Below are 25,099 nucleotides of genomic sequence, written 5' to 3' on the forward strand. Positions count from 1 at the left end.
AAAAAAAAAAAAAGATGCATTTTTCCCTTGAATAGCAAGCTATAATGCTTTGACCCCAGAACTGTCAATGTCTATGTTCCCTGACATGTGCAGAGCCCTGAAAGAATAAGGCCAACACACACTATAGATGAACACTATAGTCTGTATGATTCTCTGTATTCTTCTCCTTCTCTCATTGTGTAACTGTCTCTGTATCTCTCTTTCTGTCTCCTTTTATTTAAGGAACACACACACACACACACACACACACACACACACACACAAACTGTGAACCATTTTTACTTGATCTTCAACCTGGCTCTTCTCATTGTGTGTGTGAATGCATGCAGTTGTGTGTGTGTGTTTATGTATATGTGTGTGCATATATATGCATCTGTGTGTATGCTTGTGTGTTTATAGTTTTATTATATAGGCAACTAATTTTCCTTTTTGCTTGAGTGAGTTTGTGTTTGGTTCTGTCACGTGCCATCAGAGGAGTCTTAACTGATGCTGGCTGTTATTTTTATCCTTGTAGGGTCATGAATTTATCTGAACTTTGCCACATGCCATTCTAGTTGGCCTATAGTTATTACAAGGGAGAGGAAGTTTCACATTTATCTTGATAGCTGTCCTTCTGTATTTGGAATAATTTTCCCTGAGCTTCTACCTTTAGCTCCAGTAGCATAGAACATAATGTTTCAGGGTTCAGATGAGGAATGGATATTCAATGAACTGCAGATTGTTCTTTCTAAGACATTACTATGCACGATCAGGCCTGTCTGTTTGTGGTCTCGTAAGGATGCTTAGAATATTTCCATATTTGGATCATTGCTCAAGCTCAAGTTACTACCCTGAAATTCACTATTTTCTCCTCTCCTCTTGACTGCATTATTTCTAGTTTTCAACACCTACCCTAAAACCTCCCTGCAGCCAGACCCTCTTTTGACTTAAACCATATTTGGTTGCCTACCTGTAAAGGACACTAAATCCTTGTAGATCTTTTTTTAAATTGAACTGATACTGTTCTTCATTAATTGAGGAAAGAAGAAATTGTCTTTTAGAATTAACCTCTTTTTTCTTATGTGGATTAATCTGTATTGAACTGTAAGGAAGGTTTTATGGAGGAGGAATATTTCATATAGACCATAGAAGACAGTGATCCAGAATGGATTCAAAACTCTACTTTTCTGATTTTCTTTTGGAACAATGGAAACACTGGAGTGGAAAGTGAGATATAATGGAGAAAAAAAATATTTATAACCATCTCCTATCTTCTATAAGACTGATAAGATACAATGCCTACTGGAGTCCTGACTCTTCATGAGTTTTATCCCTGATTACAACATGTCTTTTAATGTTTAATTTAATTTAATTTATTTTTAGTATTTTTGTCTTTGGGGAATGCAATTAGACTTTCTAGGACATCTGTCTGTCAAGAAGGATAATGGCTTTTCCAGTGCACATTCACCGAACAGGAATCTTAATCTAAGTCAGGACCTTAGGGGTTCCATGGAAACAACAGAAAGTCATGGTCTTCTGGGCCTGATAATTTAAGAGATCTGGCCATCCAGCTGTACTTAGAAGCAGCCCCTCACACAGAAGTCAGCAATTACCCTCTCTGCCCAGGTGACAGATGGCAGGAAAGCATTCTCCTAAGCCCAGGAGCTTGGCTTCTACATCTGTGAAGACATTTTTCATCAGGTTTCCTTGAATATTCATGGTACAACAGGTTTCAGTGTTATTGGAAGGACCAGACCCCTTCTGTCTTGGCCAGACCATGAGCCTCTTTTATCCATGCATCTCTTTCCATGAAGCTCCAGTTAAAGCAAACAAATATGGGTGTTCTTCCAAATTTTCATGAAAAATGTGTATTATGAAAATAATGCATGGATTTTAAAAATATTGTACAAAAATAAACCTGAACTCTATTTCCATTTTTTCATTAATTATGATGTCCTCTTATGGACAATAAAGAAAAAAAAAGTTTCAGACTGTCACCTGACCCTGAAGCAATAATCCAGTGCATAAAGTCCTAGAAATTTAGGAGAAACAAAACAAGCACATAAATAAATAACTGAAAACTACTTTTACTTGGCTGGCTGATGAACGAATCCTCCATTTAAATTACTCTCATACTGCACTTTCTCACTAAGTCCTATGTTCCTTGATACCAAGGATTTTTTTAATTCATATTTTACACTAACCCCCCCTTTTGCATAATTTCACTTTCCATGGTTTCTGCTACCCATAGCCAAATGCAGTCTGAAAGTATCAAATGGAAAATTCAATAAATAAATAATTTGCAAGTTTTAAATGGTATGTCACAATTCCTACTTCATTTACCTCACTTCATCTCATCACTAGACCTTTTATCATCTTCCATCATCACAAGAAGAAAGATGACTATAGTAAAATAATATATTTTTGAGAGAGACAACACTCGAAATATCATTCATCACTGCAGTATGAGAATTATTATAACCGTTTTATTTTTCTATTAGTTATTACTATTTATCTTATTGTTACTAATTTACAAATTAAATTTTATCATAAGAGTATATGCCTAAGAAAAGTCATCATATATGAAGCGTCCTGTACTATCTGTGTTTTTAAGGGTCTTGGAATGTATCACATATGGGTAAGAGGGACCACTATAGCTCTAAATAGCCCTTTCATATACACTTGCCAAATATTGGGTCTTCAGAAAAGTCATGAGCCATTTTTGTATAGGAAAATACTCATGAGTTTTCCAACAACCTAGTAAGTAGTCATTAACCAATTAATGGCTGAATGGTATGAGAACATAGTGCTGACATGTTCTGAAGAGGAAACAGCCTCCTAGTTGAAAGAAAAAGGAGTAATTTAATTGATGAGGATCCTTTGGATTCTTAAAGAGAGAAACCATTGCAGAAGGAAATTCTAGCCTAGTTAAGCTAAAAATTTTCACAGCCACAGGTACCTACTAACTAGTCCTAATATTTGCCCAGATGCCCTGTTCTGTTCAGATTTCAGACCTGGAATATATTTTTTTTCCTCTAGGTCTCAGGTCAACATTTTTTTGATTTGCTCAGTTGCAGGTCCTGAATCCTAGAACCGTTCCTCTGCTGACTGTTCTTGTACAGGCTTCAACTTCAAGGGTTTAGTTACTTAGTTGGGGCTCTGTTGTTATTATCCAGTCAGCCTCCATATCTGAGGCTACATTCTTACCTTGATTGCATCATAAGCCTGCTTCGTGGCCATGCACTCCTAATACTTTAGTAATAATGTGTAATCCCACAATTTGTGACAACATATGATAGAAAGTAGTACATATGCACACACCCATACACACACACTATAGTTTATCAACATTCTCAGTTAATTTTTAGAGGGTATATAAAACATAATAAAAATATAATTTCACTTTATTAAATATAGTCTTTCCAATCTTTTCAAGAGGCTCTAGAACAAATTTATCAATAAATAACATAAACACCACAGATGATCTCAAGTTTGATAGAACCCTTTTCTAACCCAGTGACCAAAGTGCATTGGAGAGTTGGTAGTTATGGATAACATCACAGGGAGAGACAGTTTCTCATAACTCGAGAGTCTAATGTTTGACAGCTTTATCATTGACATAATTTTGAGGCACCTATAATACTATTGTTTTATTTGTATTGCCTTTTTGGTTAAACTTACATTCATTATTTCTTCTTCCTTTTTAATATTTAAGTATCTATAGGTGGAAGTAAGAAAAGAGGATCTAAAATTTTATCCAAAATATTGAGACTTGTTTGCTGCCTAAATGAAAGTTCTTTATGAAGAGCATACCAGTTACCCCTCCCCTCTCCAAGATAATGGAAACATTGATATATTCCTGATATCTGGCAATGTGTACCTCCTGAATTGCTTCACCTGGCATGTGAAAGGTTGTGCTCTGTTTTCTTGCACAATAACCTAAGAACTTTTTGTTTCAAAGCTTCACCCACTCCAAGCCTTTGGAAGGCACTGTGGCACTTAGCATCAACTTGTAAGTAGCTATCAATGCCGGTAACTTTGTCAGCCTTGCAATGAATAGACAGCTATCTTAAGAATAGCTAGATTAGGAAATTCCCCGGCAATGTTGAATGTATCTCAAGTTGCTCCAAAACATGCATCTGGCAAGTATGCTTTTACACAGATTGCAAGAAGAATCCTGATTTCTTTTAAATGTTACATGTAGGGATCATAGAGTGGTAAAACATAACCCAGAGACATCTCTGAGTATACCAGGTACATGCTAGTGCATGATCCCAGACTGCCTAAAGGTCTGGGAGTGGTCATTGTGTCAGGGTGCTGGGTTAATATCTCTCTAACTTTCAGTCTCTGCTTCATTCATGGAAGAAAGAAAGAAAGAAAATAAAAACAAAAGTGTGTCAGAATCAAATAAATGATAAATCCTGTTCCTTAAAGTAAACTTAAGTATCCCCAAATCCTCCTGGTTGGTGGATATCAATTCGCTAATTTTCATATGAATATCAAAGCTGCTACTCCAAATTATCTGTTATATGTAGGAAACTCCCAACAATGTTTATGCACAAAATCTCCTTTACTCATTTTGTGCTTCTTCTGGAGGTGCCTGAAGACTTTGGGAATATTCCCTTGTGGCTATTCTGTTAAACACAGGAGAGTCATCACTAGGCCACAGCTGTGCCACATCCATTGCTATGCCTCTTGCTTATCTCATCAAACCACTTATGCCTGTGTCTCCCAGCTTCAGTTTCAAAAAGGCCATTGTCTGGCCAGCCAGTGGCATCATGGTTAAGGTGAATGGATCCTACATGGTTGATTTTGCACTTAGAGTCTCAGACCAGGCAACTTGAAAATCATGTGGGCATGTATGTGTGCATATACAAAAGTCTGAGAAGAGAATGGAGGAAAAGGGATAGCAGTGTGACCATCTCTCATAGTGGGAGGTTGCTTTCTCACTTTCTCACTTTCTCTCTCTCTCCAGCAAGCACATACCCCCTACAACAACAAAAATCATCAGTAGAGTTATCTAAACTTTTTTTTCTGACTGTAACTCTGTGACAGGTGAGATGTGGTCCCATGAACAAAGCCAGAAATAGAGACAAAATGTCAAAATGCACTTTGCTATTTCTAAATCTAACTAAGACTTAGGGCTCAGGTATTATCCTATCACAAATCAGGGGTCTTTCATTCTCCACCTTCCTTGTCCATTTCACTTCAGGTAATCAGATGCCTAAGGCAGGAGATTCTTGTATGACAATTTTGTCAATAGGGCAGTATGGCCATTATGTGTGAGTATTTATTGAGGGCTTACCTCGTCCCAGGCACTAGGAACCAACAGTATAGTTTTTAAAATTACTACAAAGAGATCAATGCACAGAAACACACGATTGAAGAAATTCCGTGTTGGCGAGTATTATGAAGAGAACACTGTATTTTGGGGGCTGGCAGGTAGCATGGTGGTTGGGGCCTCTGGACTCCACATGGCCGACTGCAGTTCGAGTCCCAGACCAGGCAGTTTGCTTTCTCATTTTCCTCTCTCTCTCTCTTTCTCTCACTCTGTCCCTCTCTGGTCAAATTAAAATAAATAAATAAAGTTAAATAAAATAATTTTAAAAAAGAACACTGTATTTTGAAAAATAGTAATAAGAAAAATCTACTTTATATCAAATTCAAATGGTCAAAAAAAAGACAAAGGAATAGGTCATAAAGTAATCTTCATGGCCTCCTGACCTGTGAGCTGAGTGGTAGCCAAGCAGCAGGGGCTAGAGTGTGTTCTAAGCAATCACCAGGAACAAACGCTCTGAGCTGGAAATGAATGTGGCATTTTTCAGCATGAAAGAGAGATCTTGTGGCCTGTGTTTCTGAAGCAAAGCAGAGATTGAAAGTATTATAATTTAGGTTAAAGAGGGAATCACGGCCTTGCAGTCCATATTCTAATTTCAATAGGAAATCACTGAAATATATTCAACATGGTCAGATTTATTTTAACAAGTAATACTGCTCAGAGAGGTTGGCAAGGCTAATGTAAAAATTATCTTCCGTGAGTTTGTGCGTGTGTGTGTGTGTGTGTGTGTGTGTGTGTTTTCTATTCTCTTCAACATTCAAGTCCCAGAAAGATTATTTTTGTGAATGAGTCCTAGAAGGAACTACAGAATAATCTAGAATAAACACAATTTGTGAACACAGGTTAAACACAAGCTTCCTAAGAGAACTTTTTTCCCGTTTGATTTGGTCTCAGACCTTTCTTTGAAACCATAGATACACTCTTGTTATGTCTAAGTATGGCTTTGAATGTCCTAACAGAAACACAATATGGACAAATACGACATCTGACTTTGTGAGTTATGTGTGTTTGAGGAGTAACTTACTGGCTGAATTGTTTCAAGAGGGCCTCAGTGATCCAAACTGTAATGAGCCGACTTCGGTAACTCTGCTGGTTGTTTAAAATTCCACTTAATTCCAGCCTCTGAGATGCACATCGCTACTGGTAACATACTCACAGATTGCCTTCATCTGGTATTTCAAAGCTCACTGTTCTGAAGAGGCCATGCCTTCTGGTAGGCCCTGCACCTCTGAATATCCAGTTGCCAAGGTGAGGCACCAACTCTGCTGCGCTGTCTTGGTGACCCTCCCTCTGGTATCAGTATCCCACATTTTTGATTCTGTCAAGTGCCAAACCAAAGATCTTATCTATATCCTGGATTCTAATTTTTTACTAAAATGTACTCTTTCTTTTATATGATGTCATAAATCTGACTACTTAGTAGTTATTAGCATTTACTAACATGTTTCATCTTTTTTTCTTTTAATAAAGTTAATCATGAGTCATGATATAAAGACATACAAACACCTAGCTATGATATAGTGTTTTCTCATTAGACTTCAACTGTGTCTAATAACTTTTTAATTTAACCTTGATTTTCTTTTCAATGCTAAGGAGAAAAACACCTTCAACCACTTTTTCATGAGGACAATTATTCAGGATCTCTTGGTACATGCTGCTGTGAGAAGAACATGAAGAGAGTTAAATAGGCACTCACACTGACCTTGAGTAGTTTATGATCTAAGTAGAACATTATGATGCAGAAATATATCTTCGGGGAACGCATTAGAGACCTTACATTACTTATGTGTTTAAATTATGTGCAAGCAAAAAGGTAACGGGTTTTAATTCAGGGATGAAGAAAGTATGAACTTCAGTTTGAGGGAAAGTATCAAAGATTAGCTAGGAGCTTGGGAAGACTGAAGGATATAGTATTTTGAAAGTGTCTTTCTGAAAGCAAAAGTATTTTAGTGAATCATGATTAGAATTACCTCAGAAGTCTTGGTGACAAATATAGATATACAAGTGATGCTGTCTATGAAAATATTTGCCTAGAAAATATGTAAAGCTGGATGATAGAGTACACATGTTCTAGCTGTTAACAGAAAACAAAATAACGGAATGCAACTATATGGGCTTGGGTTGGCTGTAGAAGGATTTACCAGAGAGGTCGGGACTATGTGTTAAAGGATATACAGAACATGGATCAATGTAGAAAAGCAGGGTGGGGCATCAGAACAGACAGACACATTTGGGGAGACTTATTAGAATGGGCAATTGTGGGCCCAGTGGTGGAGAGCTGCGGATACTACAAGGCAGAGCTACACAACTATCTCATTTGAATGTAAAAATCCAGAAAGGGGTATATAAGTAGGCCATGTGAGGTTTTTGTTTTTTTTCTTTTTCTTTTTCTTGTCTGGGATTTGGTCTGCCTGTTAGAACTCACTAAACAGTCTTTACCTGTCCCCAATGTTGCCCTTCCCCATGTTCTGTCTTTCTCAAGGTAGACGTAATATTCCCATGCTCTGAATAATAGAGCATGTGTGGCTGATACCTTGTTTCTGAACTCTGCCATCCATAGACTCAGCAAGTGACAATTATCATCTAATATCTTGCAGTGTTGCCAAAACAAGGTTCAGTGAAGAGCTAAGCCCAAATACCTTTCTTTGGTTCTTTTTTGTAATAAGATGCTTTACACTTGTATTCAGAATTCTAATGGCCTACCCAGATCATCTAAACCTAAAGAACAGACATTCGAGTGCAATTTCCTTTTCTTCACATTACTTAAATTATGTTTCTCTTTTAAAACTCAGCCAACTTTTCTCTTCTTGTACAAAGCTTCCACTGAAAATTTTGTCTGACAACTATAAATTCCTTCTCTGAATTCCTGAGTTTATTCTGCTGAAAACCTTCAATTCTATTCTACTTAACAAACAAGTCACACAGGCTTTTAGTAATGTAACTTAGCCTTTATCTTCTATATCTCTTTCTAAACTGTGGTCTACACATAAAACGGAGATGGGTTAATACATTCTTAATGATTGGTTAGATACATTCAGATTTATGAACTCTCTAACTTAGGTTTAGTAATTGGAATCCTCTTAACATGTGTCCTGAACCACACCAATGCCATGGATAAAGAGCTGTCCATGTCATTCCTTCAACTCACTGCCAATTGGAAACATGGCAGTTTTCTGCCTTGTGAAATTAGGTTGATGATTTCTGTTCCTTTCCTCTTTCACGGATTTCAGGAAAAATACAGACTAAGCAAGGAAACTCTTTGAACTGCCTGGAAGAAAAATCCCATTTAAATCCTCTGTATTATTAACCAAATTTCAAACCTGAAAGGCTTAGTTTTGCTTTGAAACTTCAAATCCACCACATTCTTGGGTAGTTCAAGCTTGACAAATCATATCCCCATCCATTTCTCTTTATCACAGCTGCCAATCCTCCTGAGGTTGAGGTAAGTATGGCAGGAGCAGACCAGAGTGAGGAGATGGGAGATATGATGCAGAGGGGAGTTCACATTCTTCACATGTACTGGAACTTCAAGTTTCACCAGAAAAATGAATGAATGGTTGACTAGGGAAAGGGGTTGGTGTAGTCTACCAAGAACAAAACTACGAATAACTCTCATTTGACTTCTCTTCAATTGGGGATGTTTTATTCCCTTGTGGAGTTCTTTGAGAAATGAGAAGTCCCAAATCAGTTTTTTCTGTACCAATTGCTGCATATTTGGCTCTCTTCCCATAGTCATTCTCAATATCTCTTTTCTAATATGGAGTCACAATACATCTTAATTATTTAAACCCAGTTGTGGAATGAAAGCACAAATAGAAATGGAAAAATTCCTGGGAAAAATAAAATAAAGTTCTATTACTTTGTTAATAAAATGATCATTACTGCTGATCCTAACATCTCTTGTCACGTCTTCTTAGAGTTTTGCAGAGAAGTGAACGTGTCACCCAGTGATGGACATTATACATGTCTTCCCCTTCGGCTCATATGCAGAGATCTCAGCATTCACGCTGAAGGTGTACTCATGGCTAGAGAAAAGACATAAAAGTTTGATGACAAAGTCATTCTGAGAAATTAACTTTGGTTAATTTATCTGACCTTGCTTTAAGAGGCACGGCTGTGCTGAGTCCACAGACAGCTGCAACCAAGCAGTGCTTTTCCTACTGGGTCTTTCATAAATGCAGGTGGTTTGCTGTGATTGCTCGCTTTCCTGTGGTAAATGGTGCTGCCCCTTTCCCTCCTTTTCCTTTATCTCTGCCCCTTTCCCTACTTTTCCTTTATCAAAATGCGGTTCTGTTGCTGGCCTGGAAAATATCTTTTTTTTTTTTCCTCTAAATTTCTTACTAATAGTAAAATTGAGATGATATGAACCAGTTCAATGGTGGATTTTCCACCCATCGAGACAAACTAGGTATCATAAACTGGTATGAATATTTTAAGGAACTCAGTGTGTGTGTGTGTGTGTGTGTGTGTGTGTGTGTGTGTACACAAAATGTTTATCCACATTTTCTGCCACACAGTTCTTAAAACTCTTAGAATCTCCAGAGCAGTAAGAACGTCTTTTGTATGTTAATGAAATGACAGGTGGTGGGGGCCCTTTGAAAGCTTCAGGATGGAAGTCTGTCAGCAGAATGACCAAAATGTCTGATTAGAGGGTTGATGCTTTCAACCCCGCCCTCCAATTTCCCTGAGGAGAGAGAGGCTGAAGGTTGAGTTGATCACCAATGCCAGGAATTCATTCATCTACATTTACGTATTAAAGCTTCCAAAAAAGGAAAAGTTCAGAAGCCTGAAGGAGACTGAACCAATGAATATACCTGGAAGATGGTGTGCTCAGAGCATGGACGCTCCGTGCCCCTTTCCACATACCTCGCTCTACATACCTCCATCTGGCCAGTCATCTGTATCCTTTGTAACATCTTTTATAATAAACTAGTAATTGTTAGTCAGTATTTTCTTGAGTTTCCTGAATGCCCCTAACAAATAATTCAAACCCAAGAAAGGGGGTCATAGGAACCCTAATTATAGCTAGCTAATCAGAGGTGTAGATCACAAGCTGGGGTGGGCACCTGAAGTAGAATCAGTCTTGTGTGACCGAGTCCTTAACCTGTGATGGAGAAATTGGACATCCAGAGGAAAAAAAGAAAAAAAGGAACTTCATTGTCTTGCTATAAAATTGAACACCTTATACAAAAATTAGCTGAAAACGTATTACAGCATAAACTTAAATGTATATTATAGCACTATAAAACTTGTAGGAAAATGACACATACAGTCCAGCCATGGGGGTGCACACTGCTAAGACACTGTGTTCTGCAAAGCCAGAGCTACATGGGAGGCCTGCATTCAATTTCCTGTCTAATCTGAAATCCTGGCCCTACTCGTAATCCCTGTGAGCATGAAAACACATGCTGTAGAATGAAAATATTCTCAAACCAAATACCTGACAAAGGACTTCTATCTAGACTATATAAAGAACTCCTAAACCTCAACAGCAAACACACATATAAACCAATCAGAGTATGAGCCAATGACACAGAGTCATTTCACCAGAGATGATATGAATATGGCAAATTAATTCCTGAAAAGAAGTTCAAGGCCAGCCAGGTGCAGTGATGGTTAAGGCAGCTGGATCCCACATGGATAACTACGGAGTGCAAGTCCTGACTCAGAGACTTAGAAAACAAGCCAGGTGTCTATGTGTGCATGCCCAAAATACCTAGAAGACAAGGAATTGCAGTATGGCCATCTCCACAAGAGGGTGATTTCTGGGAACCAGCAGTTGGCGTAATGGCTATGGTACTGGACTCCCACGTAGTTGACTGCAGTTCACGTCCCGGACCCGGTGGCTTAAAACTCATGCAGGGCACGTGTGCGTGCATGCCCAAGAACCCGAGAGGAGAATGGAAGAGAAGGGATTGTGGTGTGACCATCCCCCCTGGGGGGGGATTTCTTACTTTCTGTCTCTATGTCTCTCTCTGTCTGTCTGGAGCGCACATGTGCCCTAGCGCCCTATAGTGAAAACCTCTCAAAAAAAGAAAGAGGGTGATTTCTCACTTTCCCTGTCTGCCTGTCTTTTTCTCTGTGATGAGCACCCACACCCTATAGCAAAAAAGAAAAAGGAAAAAAAGAAAAGTTTGACATCATTAGCTTTTAGTGAAATGTACACTGAAATATCAGTATGCTATGAGAACAGCAAAAATTAAAAAAAAGGAAAAAACAGTGGCAACACCAAATGCTGAAGAGCATGCAGAGACACTGTATCACTCACACATACCTAGTGAGAATGTAAAATGGTACAGCCACTTTGAAAAGCAGTTTGACAATTTCATGAAAATAAAAACAAGCAACTACCATAAGATATAGGAATTGCAATTGTACTCCTGGACACTTATTACAGAGAAATGCATACTTATATTCATGCCAAAACCTATACAAAAATGTTGATAGCAGTTTTATTTGCAATAGCCCCAAATGGGGAACAACCCAGGGGTCCTCAGAAGGAATAATGGTTCCATAAACGGTAAAACATCCATATTATGGACAACTATTCCAGATTTAAAAGAAATGAACTATTTACACACACAACGACTTTGAATCTTCAGAGGATTATGCTGTATATTAAAAAAAAGACAATTACAAAAGGTTACATGTCATGTGATTCCATTTATATGATGTTCTTGAAAGGACACAATTCTAGAAATGGAGAACAGAGGATTGGTTGTTAGGCCTTAGGAGGGAGTGGGATGGAATGAAAGTAGATGTGGCTATATAGGGGCAATGTCAGGACTCTTATGGTGATAGAAATGGTATATATCTTTACTTATTGTCAGCATTCTGGTTGTGATATTGTGCTACAGTTTTGCAAAATGTTACCACAGAAGGAAACTGAGTCAAGAGTATGTAGACTCACCTTGTTATTTCTTATACATTTAGATATAGCTAAAGTGATGTCATAATAAAAAAATTAAAGACACAGGATTCCCAATATGAATAATGCATACTTATACTGAAAAAATGCACTATTTATCTCAAATTAAAATTTAGCTTGTTTTCTTCTATATCATCTGGCATTTTGGCATAAAAGTACATTTTTAGGAGCAAATATTTTAACGTTTATTTTAAAATGATTTATTCATTTATCTGTTCCATGAGCAGAAAGACAGAGAAAAAGAGCAAGACAGAGAGACAATACCTCCCACAGGTACTTGCTGCCATAATCCAGCCTCTGCCTCAGCCAGTCCTGGATCATGGGTATGTGTGCCCAGAATACTTAGGGAGGTCTCCAGACATAAACCAGGAACTTTTTCATGTGGATCACTCACACAGAGCTCATGTTTTACCACTGTGTCACCATCTGGCCCCAGGTGAAAAAAAAATTCTTATGCGATATTTCTGCGGCATGGAAACCACGGTATACTGGAGTGGAATGCAAGTATTTTCAAGGCTCAAAGAACAAACAGAATATATTTAGCTGAGATGCTCAGTAACTTTCTTTTTTAAAAACAGGAATTATTTTATTTTACTTTATTTATTTATTTTAATTTGACCAGAAAGAGAGAGAGCAAGAGAAAGCAAGCTGCCAGGTCTGGGGCTGGAACCACGGTTGGTCATGTAGGAGTCCAGCACCTTTAACCACCACATCACCTGCCGGCCCCTTGCTAAGTATCTCTTAAATGCAACCTCTGCTTTGAGGCTGGAGTATATAAGGCAGAGTCAGAACACCTGGTCGGTGCCCTTTCTATGACCGTTAGTCATATAAAAGGGGAAAACAGCTAGTAATGTTAGTACAAAAGCAACTTTTCTTTTAGTAAGTTATTTGACGTACAGGCTTCTTGGTCTTCTCTTTCTCTCTCTCCTTGCTCTTTCGCCAATTCTCTAAGCTCTCGTCTAGATGCTAGTGGAACTCAGAATTGAAGCAAATGCTGGGTTTAAAAATAATAATTTCTATTTTATTCTGGCTTTCACCTTATGAATTATTTATCTCTGCTATAATATTACAAGAGTTCTCTCTTCCCCAATTGTTCATAAACATCCCTCTCAGAGCTTTCGCATGACCCCAAGTATCCTGGAAGATGAGTCATCTGAACTCACCCTCTCCAGTTCATTGGCTAAGAGGTCTCCTCCTATTCACAAATCTATCCCTCTAGTCTAGGAACTCTAGGGAGAATATACCAGAGGACTGCTGGCCCCATAAAAGCCCCACAAAAACTAAATGATTATCTAGGCTTTTGCTCTGAGAAATGGAGCAGGCTCTACTTAGCAGAGGGCACTGTGAGGCACGTGCTAAAATGGAGAAGCAAATCCAGCTGCTGCTTACATTGGAGGTGGCTGGAATGTCCCTGTCCTTCCAGCAGCATGAGGCATAGAATGTCATGTAGCCATCGTCAAGAATGAGACCTTGGCTTATCTGTCATCTCTGCCCCTCCTGAGTCTATTCCGGGTATTGTGTGCATCAGCTATCTCGCCTATCAATTCAGCTGGGCCTTTCTTTTGTAAGAGCAAGTTTCTTTCCTCTGAGTTATTGCTTGCCTAGAAAAATCTCATAATAAACTTGAATCAAAATGAGCAATCTGTGAAGAATACAGAGTGACAATGCATTGTACCTTCTCATCTTAGAGTCACACAAATAATGTGGACTGAGTGATAACATGGTCTGTACAGTGCCAGGGTGCTCTGCATTGTTATCGAGCTCTACAAAGGAGACCCACAAAATCCATGAAGTAGCAGGCAGACAGAGCTGTAAACACTTAGTGCCATTCAGCACCATGTCTATTCTGGAAGGGTTTCAGAGAGGTGACCAAAAGTCTTTGCCTACAGCACAGTCCCACAAGTAAGCAGAGAAAAAGAATAGAAACAATAGAAACATCTTCCTCCCTGAACCATGCCAGCTGGCCACAAGGAGTGAATCTTCTATTCTTAGTCCCTCTTGCTATTTGGTAAGGGTCTTCTGGAGTGTATTTTTAACAGAATGAAAGAGGCTTTACTTGGGAATAGTAATTCTTTTTTATTAATAGTTTTTCTTTCTTTCTTTCTTTCTTTCTTTCTTTCTTTCTTTCTTTCTTTCTTTCTTTCTTTCTTTCTTTCTTTCTTTCTTTTTCTTTCTTTCTTTCTTTCTTTCTTTCTTTCTTTCTTTCTTTCTTTCTTTCTTTCTTTCTTTCTTTCTTTCTTTCTTTCTTTCTTTTTAATTGCCAGGACACTACACTCACCAGATATATATATATAGAGAGAAATCACCCTCCCCTCCAGTGGAGTGTGGTCATGCTGCAATTTCTTATCCTTCCCCTCTCCATCCTGTCAGAATTTAGGGCACACATACAAACTTGCCCAGTGTGTGTTTCATGCCATCAGGACCAGGACTCGAACTGTAGTCAGCCACCTGAACTGTGGGGCCCGTCCAGGAATAGAAATTCTTTTTCAAACTAAAATATCAGCCATTATTTATTATCTAGCAGGAAGAACTTAGCGTAAAATAAAAACAAAAACAGATACAACTCAGAAATTTGGTCAAGGGAACCATTGCATTGCCAAAAGAGATGAGAGAAGCAACTGATACTGGTATTGGCACAAGGAATAGGCACTTGATGAACATTTATTGAGTGATTGGATTGGTGGGGGGAAAGGTGGAAATTCCTGAAGATAAACTTGCATGAGGCTGACATCCAATTGCAGATAATGTCCTACAGCATACCCCTTTCTAAGTGACATTCCAATCCTCATTCTTTGGTATCTGGCTGATGTGATACTTTTCTAGACATTTTCCTGACTTGATTTCTTCCTCCTTTTAAACTATCCACTCTGAAGCTGACCTTCACAAAGTCCAGCTTTTTACTTCTCATACAATTTCCCATAAACTTCAATGGCTCCATTGTGTCTGCAGGATATATTCTGACCTCTTCAGGATAGTCTTTATATGGCTGGTAAACATTTGGCCCAAAGTACTCTCCAACACTAACCATGCAATGCATCTGCACATGACTTTAAATTCAATTTTGTAGCCTGTTTATTGTGCCCAAATATGCTTTTCCCATCTTTGTTTAAAATCCTAAACTTTCTCGAAAGTTCATCTCTAACTCATCGCTACCCTTCATTACATCTTTCTACCCTACTTCCAGTTCTGGCATTTAGTAGCGCTTTCCCTGCGAACTCCTGTAGTATTTAGAGTTACGCTAAGGATGTGGCACATTTCAACCCTTATCTTCTGCTATCATAGATCTTTAAAACTCTGAATTATAGAGCCCCAACTAGGTTGTAAACCCGTGCCCTGGGGACTCTGCTTCATAACTTCATGTTTTATACCAACACTCGGCATAATTTTGTTAATTTAACAGTGTCTCAAGAAGCAGGTTTTCCTCTCTCATTTGTTTTCTTCATGATTCAGTAAGACATATTTCTTCTTCCAGAAACACAATCGCAAATGCATGGCCCACTGATTGCAGGGCAATGATTTTATCTTTGGACGTGCTGACAGGTGGTCAGCTCTCCAGATCTTCCACATCTGTTACCAGCTGATAGTCAAGAATCCCATTTCTTGTGCCTGTCTAAGCTTAGGCACGTGGACGGAGAGGTCCTGGCTCAGAGACTCCTAAGACTTCATGTGCCAAATTATATCTTAAGTGTTTCAGTGAGCAACAGGCTCAGCAGGGGGATTTTGCTCCCAACTGAAAGCTTGACAGCAAAAAAATCCTTCATGCTTGTACGTGCGATGCAGACCAGTGAAGCCTCAGTCGAGGTATTTATTTTCGCCTTGGAAGCCACTGTGGTTAGATTGAATAATGTAGGAGCGTCTCGGTGGTCTCCACACTGATAGAAAAGTATGCTGCTCTCTGTGTTCTATAAGAGAAAATAAGGAAAGAATGGGGGAAAGGCATGGTTAAAAGCACTGGATCTTTTTTTTCTTTCTTTCTTTTAACCATTGGTTACTTTAGTTTTGGATCTTAATGCAAATTCTGTAAGAGTTTTTATTATACTGCTTTGTAATGTTTAGTAGGCAAACACAAGTTCCAGACTTTAGATTTAGCTGAAAGCTAAAATCTAGGAATGAGGAAAAGAGTCTAAGAGAAAATTTTCCTTTAATTAAATAAAAAAATCTAATAATACAAATATAGAACTCTGAGGCACATTTTACAGAGTACTGGACTGGGAGCCCAGAGATTTATGCTCTAGAATTGAATCTAATTCATGTTCTGACTTAAACTTGCTGGCAGGCCTTGGGAAAACTATTGATCTTTCTTGAGCCTCAGTTTCCTCAGTTTTAAAGCAGACATGATATTAACCTCCTTGGCAAGCACATAAGACTGATATATATTATTTGACAGGAGAATGGTTTGTGAACTATAAAATTTAAAAATAAGATGTTGTATTTTATACTAAGTGCTGAGGGCCTAAGATAGAGGCTGTCAAAGCTGAGAAGTGTTAGCCAAGGAAGCCATTGTAGAAGCAATAATGTTTAGGAAGAGTTTCTGAAGATGCAGATTGTTACTGCTGCACTAGAGAAGAGGAAAGACATTACAAAGTGCAATGTACATCACAGAGATGCCCTGAAAGGGTACATTTTAACCAAGAATATGGTGATGAATCTTAGGTATCAGAAAGATCCACAGATATCTTTATTTGGCCTCAGATTAGTGGTAGGTGCTAAGAACTTGCTAATGATGAACGAAGCATCATAGGAGCCTCAAGGAGTTTACAAAAAGAAGGAAATCATTATACTAAATGAGACAGTTGATCTCAGTTTGACCGGAGGGGTGAAAACTCAAGGATGTGCACATTTTAGCTTCTTATATTTCCCTGCCTCAAGTCAGATATCTCCACTTCCCTTTTAACTTCACTTAGCATTTACTTGAATTGCAGTTCTATTTTTCTCATCTCTTTCCTTCCTTTATTACCATGGGTCTCTGCACCAGAGATTATCCAATCGATGTGAATTATTCTGATAAACGAAGGAACACCATAAAAAGCCTTTTTTCAGAACTTGCTATCAGAGCATATGAGTTTTATAAAATATGCTAACAAATATTACTGCCAGACTTTGGATCATGCCAGAGAATGAACTCTGACATTATGGAAGAGACAAGAAAAGATCAAGATCTGGGGGGAAAAAAAAAATATGAGCACTCGAGGTCAAGGAAATGCTGCCAAAATAAGATTTTCCATAGTCAGCATTTTCGATGTCTGTGAGAGTATAAGAATATGTTCAAAGAGGTCACAGGAGTAACATAATGGACAATCTGGCCAATTTCTTCAATATTTTGAGACTCCAAAAAAACACTAGGCTGGCAAAGTGAATACGGCATGTATCTGTCATTAGGAAGCTCTATTGGGCAAAGCATAGCCCGAGACCTAAAATGGACCTAGATTTAAAAAGTTGTATCTGGACCAAGGCCGGGTACAAGACAAGTGGTTACCCTTCAGGCTCAAGTCTCAATCATTATCTTTTCTTCAGCTGTTTTCTCTATCTGCTGCATCCTGGCTCACCTCTCACACCTGTCATTCTCATCGCCAACTCTCCAGCATTACCTGCCTTATACTGAAGAATCACTTCTTCCTGTTATGCAGCATCTAGCTAAGAATATAGTCATGGTGAATCGTGGGCTTACAAAGCACATGACCATCAAGCTTAAGTATGTGCCACATCTAAGCATGCAAAGATAGGCACTACAGCACAGATGAAATCTCTGTACTAGGTCGAGATTTAGTCAAAGCTGTGGTAAAGGTGTAACTTGTGAACTTGAATTGGAGTAGTATACCTGCAACTAACATCACACCATGTGCCATCTGTACATATTATGTGACATTCACTTTTAATAAAGTGTGTGGCCCTTTTGAAAAGGACAAAAAAAAGGAAGAAACTTCTCGGGCAGCTCTGCCTAGTTGAGGCACCCCTCTTTCCTGTGATCTCATAGACACTTAAGAACACCATTTATGTTCTCTTTCACACTCAGCTGTACATCCTTTCTCAGCCTCTCAGGTATTAATATAAGGTTACACAATGATTGAAGAAAAATAATGGATGGGTGGATGGATGGATGGATGGATGATGTAAGAAAGGTGGAAGGGATGATGAAGTTACTCTATAAAGTTGGTCCTATGGAAAAAATTAGAACTGGAATTTAAGGTTAAGCACTGTAATTATCAAGAATGGTGCAATAATGACTTTCAAAATGCTGGGATAAGACTCAGTAAACTTATCCTTGCAGCTCAGAATTGGTCCAAATGCATGGCTAAGAAAGTTACATGAGTTTTCAAGGTCACAGTGTTCATGAGTGGCAAAAAAAATTTCAAATATAAGTCAGTCTGCATCTACATATATATTCACCATGTCACATAATTTCTCCAGGCTAGAGGAAGCATAGAACTTTTAAAATTAAGATAAAAATTCAACCCGTACATCTGTGTAATTGATGATATGACAATATCAAATAGCCATAATATTAAAAAGAAATAACACAAGGAAAGGTCTTATAAAATTGTCTCCATTTTTGTGAAAAATATCTTTCTTTCAAAAGTGAATGTATTAACTGCTTTCCACCTTGGTAGAGATTAATTCCAAAACTTGATGTAACCCTCAGCTTGGAGGATCTTTCTTCCCAACCCACACATTTAGAATAACGTCAGAGAAATATTAAAGTGATTGTCATTTTTTGTTAAAATGTTGAAGTTACTCATGATATGTAAGATTTCAATACAAGGCCTAAAATGTATTTGTAAAAGATAAAAGATCTTTTTCACTTCAGTATAGCAAGCTCTTCCTAATCATCATAGACTTTTGTCCATTGACTGGTGATACTCTACAAAATCTTTGTAATATTTGCTTAGAGTCTTTCATCAGATCACAAAGGAACATTTGAGCAATCTAGCAGTATACTGTCTATTTTATAGCAAAGTTGTTTTTGTTTATAAAATAATGATATGCAATTACTTGATTATGTAATCAAATGTGCTTTCATGTTTATAGAATTTTTGGCAAATGGCAATTTATAATAATGAAGATGATTACTAATATATTGAGGGCTTACTTGCTGATGGGCCCTGTGGTATGTTCTTTACATAGGTCAATTATTTTCATCACTTTTCAGTTGAGGGAATTGCTGATTGGGAGGTTCATAACTTGCTCAGGATGAGAGCAATGAATGGCAGAGATATTTGAATACCAGCCTATTGATTCTAGAGTTGATATAAGTGTAAGCACATTCACAGATTCATTACATAAATATGACTCTTTCAAAGTAACCACAAATCACCTTAATGTCTTTCACCCACCATCTCTTAATTATTTTTATCTCTAAACATAGTCTTTCCCTTGTCCCTGTAAGAAGGCTCCTAAGAGCCCCATGAAGTCTTTTGTACCTCTTGCACAATATAGACTTTAATGAGAATGCAGCCTCATTCCAGATTTGGAATGTCCGGTGTCATAGAGGAGTCAGTGAATATTCTTCAGTGAATAGTCTTCTTAAGTATAGGTTACTGCAAAAAATCATCCTGTTACCAGAAAGGACTCTGGTTGACTTTTCTTCATTTTTCCTTTCCTTTCCTTTCCTTTCCTTTCCTTTCCTTTCCTTTTCTTTTTCTTTTTACCTTTTCAAAACTCTGTAGAAGCTATTTCTCACTCCTGTCTTCTAGGAGATATTGGAGACAGGAAAGGAATAAAAACAAGAAATATAGAAAAGCTGCGATTGGATTGTCCTGGCATAAGTAGGCTTCATATTTTCCTGTGCCTAGGGGATAAATATACTGGTGTCTTTTTATGGAGAGGGCTATCATTGTTTCCTCCGCGTTTCCATTGCTAGGGAAACTATCTTCTGAATTGCCCTGACACAATGAATTCATCCCTTTTCCTTGTGGTCAATTATCTTGAAACCTGATACATTCGAATTTTCTTGACAGGCATTTCTTTTGCCTCTCCTCAGGATCCTATTTGATAGCAGATAACAGGACTCACACATTAGTGGTCTCAGTTCTCATGTGTCCCCTTAGGAGCTATGCATTTCTCCATTTCTCCCAACGTCTTGGGAATTGCAGGCCTAGACCACACCTCTTCTGTAACTCATTGGCCAGCTCACCTGACCCTTTACGTTTTCATGTGTTTACTCCCATGTGTGGATACCTCCTTCAACCTGCATGGAATCTGGCCTCCATGCCAGTCTATTGTCGCCTTTTGAGTATCCCCTTACTGTGCATTCCACTATCTTCTAAAACACTCTCATTCTTCTTTCTCTCTCTGTCTCTCTTTTTAGTTTGTTATAGGGCATGTATGCTCACTGAAGAGAGACAGAGAGATAGGAAAAATGAAAGGAAAGCACAAAGACGAATGAATGGCCATGCTGCAGTCCCATCTCCATTTTCCTCTCAGGATTGTGGATGTGCACATACATGTGCCTGGTATATTTTTCAAGCCACCAGAACCAGAACTCAAATCACACAATTGATCTTAGGAGATCTGGCTACTCTAACCACCACACCTCTAGCTGACCCCTATTCTTCATTCATACATGTGTAGGTTAGGGCTGGGAGCTCTGAGCCCTTCTTTATTAAATAAATAAATAAATAAATAAATAAAGCTCATTTACTCAACTTCTCTTCCTCCTCATTAACTTCTCTACTTTTCTCTCTCTGTAATTCTTGCTCTGAATAATTTAATCTTTTTTTTTCTTTTTTTCTCTCTTTCTTTATGCTTATTTCTTCTACAAGATGGAGAGATTCAGCACACTTTCCAGAGTCCTAACACTACAATCCACCCTCTGCCTTTAGCCAGTCCTGGATCCTGGGCAAGTATGTATTTGGTGTATCAAGTCTCCAGAGGTGAACTTGGGATCTTCCTTTGTAAGGTTGTCTCACAGAGTGTCACACCCTACCACTGTGCAACTGTCTGTTCCCCTGAATAATTCAGTCTTAAATCATTAAGTGGGCAACCAAGGTGGAAATTCATCAGGGTAAGTGGGGTTAGTATGAGGTTTCAGAATCCTGATAAAGAGGATAAAACCCTGGTACAAAAGCTGAGTATGAGTTATTACAACTCACATGAGATAAGGAAAACCAATATAAGGTTTAAGGACTCATGCAGATTAAGATGGCACCCACAAGGATGTTTCTGCTGCATTGAATCAAAGCCTAGGCAGAATGAGGAAGGTGACCACTTGGAATGGGAAGGCTTGGAGTGTCAGAGACCACACATTTGAGGAAGGCATCTGTGTTAGCACAACATGAGGTGTTGAAATTGAGTGATTGAGGAGGGGTTCTTCATGATGAATGGATACATGGTGATGGAAAATTTTGTCATGTAAATACAATATAAATTATATAATATATAAATATAATCAGACTAATGAGAGCCAAAATTCTTACTATTGGAGAAGTAGTTAAAAATTGTAGAAATGAGAAAAACAAATGTGAAGCCTAGTTACTAGATTTGGAATTATCAGTGCAAATTAATCAAGATCTATCATTTATCAATGGAACTCTGAGTACTTCCCTCTCCAACAAAAAGTGCTTGATAGATAGCTAGATAGAAAAGGAAATATAATTTCATGTGTATTGTAAATGATTTTATATATTATAGTTTTACACATACACATTCATATGTGTATATAAATTTGTGTTTGAAATAATACAGGCAAATAGCACTCTGAAAATTTTCTGTCAATTCAAAATTGTTTTATGGTTAAAAAATAAAATAAAATGAAAATGAAATTCTTTTAGTTTCTAATCCAAGACACACTTAAAAGTTTTGCAAGTCTGAAAAGATTATGGGCCATTTAGCTATAATAGCTCTGGTCTACCTTTCCAAAAGTTTGTATGTTGGTCTAGAACTTCACATTAGTATTTAACATCTCTGATAGTAGGATCCTGTAAGAATTTATATCTCATCATACCCTTACACTGTAATAGTGAATCCAAAGCTTAATAAATTCAGACAGAAATGAAAGTCATTAAGCATTTTAAAAGGTTGTTTTAGGCCCAATCAATCACTCTCTGGGTTATGCCCAGTAACTATGTGTTCAATAGTGAATTAACAGAATATAGTAAAGAATGTGTGCAAAATACTGGAAATATAGCACTTATGAGCAGACCCAGCCATAAAAATGATCTCAAGATTTTATGACAGTTTTAACTCTCTCTGCTAACAAAAGCCCTCCAATAATAATATAATGTTTATTAACTTTCACTCATATACTTTAAACATTTTTCCATGTGGGTATAGTAAGAATAACTGAGGATAAAATAACTATTTTTACAAAAGTGAAATTCCTTATTTTCTAGCAGTAGATATGTTTTAGTCATTTGTGTGTCAAAGACCAAAGAATATGCTTTTGGCTATTTTTCTGTTCCAGAACTTTACATCTTATGTTCATGTGAAGAAACAATGTTTAGTACAACATGATTATCTCCTTGGTGCATTTCTCTTACAGATGTGTTGATTCGTTTTTGTTCTACGAATATAAATGTGATTTTTAAAAAAATAAAAGCTTTTTCACTGATTCAGTTTAAATATTCCAAGTGTCAGAATAAAATTGGCAACTCTGTCACATCACTGGATATAGCTGTGCCCAATAGGATAGAAGTAATATAATGGAATAAAATTGGTTAGAAAAATATAAAATCACGGAAACAATTGCTCAGGCTAGAGACAGTGTATGAAGAGGACTGTGAGTGGGGGGAGGATGAGAGGAAGGGATTCAAGGAGAAAAAGAATGAAGTAAAACATTTAGTGGACATAAAAATGGAAAATTATCTGTGATGATGATGTATATAATATCTTTAACTGGATAATATACAGTGTATTCATGCTCAGAAAATTCATTTTTCATTCTGTAATGATATAAGTAATTGCATGTACAAAAATAACAAAATATATATAAAATATTGGTTAGAAGAAAAGGAGTAAACAGTAACATTTTCTAAAGGATAGAAAATATTTTACAATTCTCACAAATTTTTAAGTAACATGCAATCTTGGACAGTTGAATCTTAGCCACTTTCATCACATTCATAAAAGTCAGAATTAAATGTGATCATCTATTAATGGTTAGGCAATTACTATCTCCAGGTGCAACTTTTCCCTCCAACTTCAGTCCTGGATTCCACGTAGCTATTGAAGTCTGTGTCTGGATGATGCACAGGACACTTCAGGTAATCATAGTGAGAGGAATGTGAATTCGAATCACAGTGAGGTAAAACTAAGCATCTATTAGAATGAATAAAATTCAAAACGGGGAAGAGGCAGGCTCCAGGGTAGCAATAATGTCTCTGTCAGATTTCACAGGGCAACCACAGTTTGAGTCCTTTCCTTGTCAACCTGAAACACACTAGGCACAGATACAAGAGCCTAGGATCCAATGAGCTATAAGACTGACAGGGATCACGTCTAGCTAGACCCTGTGGAGAGTGCTCATGTCTCTTTGTCCCTCTTTCTTTATCTCTCTGCCCAGGTCTTGTGTACACATATGTGCTCTATTATAAATAAAGAAAAAAATTTAAAAACAACAACTACAAAGTTTATACCAAGTATTAATATAGTGGTATCAAACTTTCATACACTACTGGGAATGTTAAATGGTCTAAACTTATTTTTCCCTAAAATAAAAGAAAGTGTATATCTACATGACAACTTGTTTCTTAGAGATCATATTTGTTAACAGCCCAAACTGAAAATATCTCCAATGTCCATCAGCAAGTGAATAGATAAATATTCATGCCATTCACATGCAATGGAACACTACTATGTATGCAAAAGTAATCAACTATCGATGGGTATAAAAATGGATCTTAAAATAATTATGCTTAGGAAGTCCTAGCCAATGCAATCTGACAATCCAATATAAAATTAATTGAGGAAAAGTCAGGAGAAACACTTCAATGTATTATAGTAGGGAAACATTTTTTAAATAAGACCCTGAAAGCATAGGCATTGATATTAAAAATAGTAAAGCAGATTTATACCAGGCTAATAAATTTCTGCACAGCAACAGACACAATAAACAGAATAAAAAGACAATCCACAATATGTGACAATCCACTATATCTGCATACCATACTTCATATAATCAGAATATTATATATATAAATATATATATGCACACATATACATGTACATATATCAGAATATAAGGAATTCAAACAGTTCACCCACATAAAAATAAATAATCCAATAAAAAATGGGCACTCAATCTGAACAAACAACTCTCAAACAAAGACAAATGAATGGCTAAAAAGCACATGACCAAATATTAAACATCTCATTATAGGGAAATATAAATCAAAACATCAAAACCACAGTGAGGTATCACCAAATCCTAATCAGAATTAATATGATTAAAAAAAATTAGAAATACACACACGCACACACACACACACATGTGTCTAAGTGCTAGCAATGTTACAGAGATAAGGAAATTCTTGTTCACCGCTGGTAAGAACGTAAATTAGTAAAGACACAATGGAAAACAGTTCGGAGGTTCCTCAAATATCTAAAAGTAGAAAATTAAGAAGGGGAGTTTATGAATGGGCAAGGAGAAACTTTCTGGGGGTGATTAGGTATGTTCATTATCTTGATTGTAGTGATAGTGTTATAAGTATATAACAATTAATGGGATTGTGTACACTATGAATGGGCACTTTCTTTTAGGTTAGTATTACCCAGTCATCCTATCTTTGGTATTTACCCAAAGGATGAGAATATATTCAATTGGAGAGAAATTTGCATATCCATGTTTATTCCAGCATTATTTGCTTTAACTAAGACATAGAATCAACCTGAGTTCCCAATAATCAATAAAATGATTAAGA

The sequence above is a fragment of the Tupaia chinensis genome, unplaced genomic scaffold (genome assembly GCF_000334495.1).
Source record: "Tupaia chinensis unplaced genomic scaffold, TupChi_1.0 Scaffold000689_1, whole genome shotgun sequence".
NCBI classification, from domain to species: domain Eukaryota; kingdom Metazoa; phylum Chordata; class Mammalia; order Scandentia; family Tupaiidae; genus Tupaia; species Tupaia belangeri.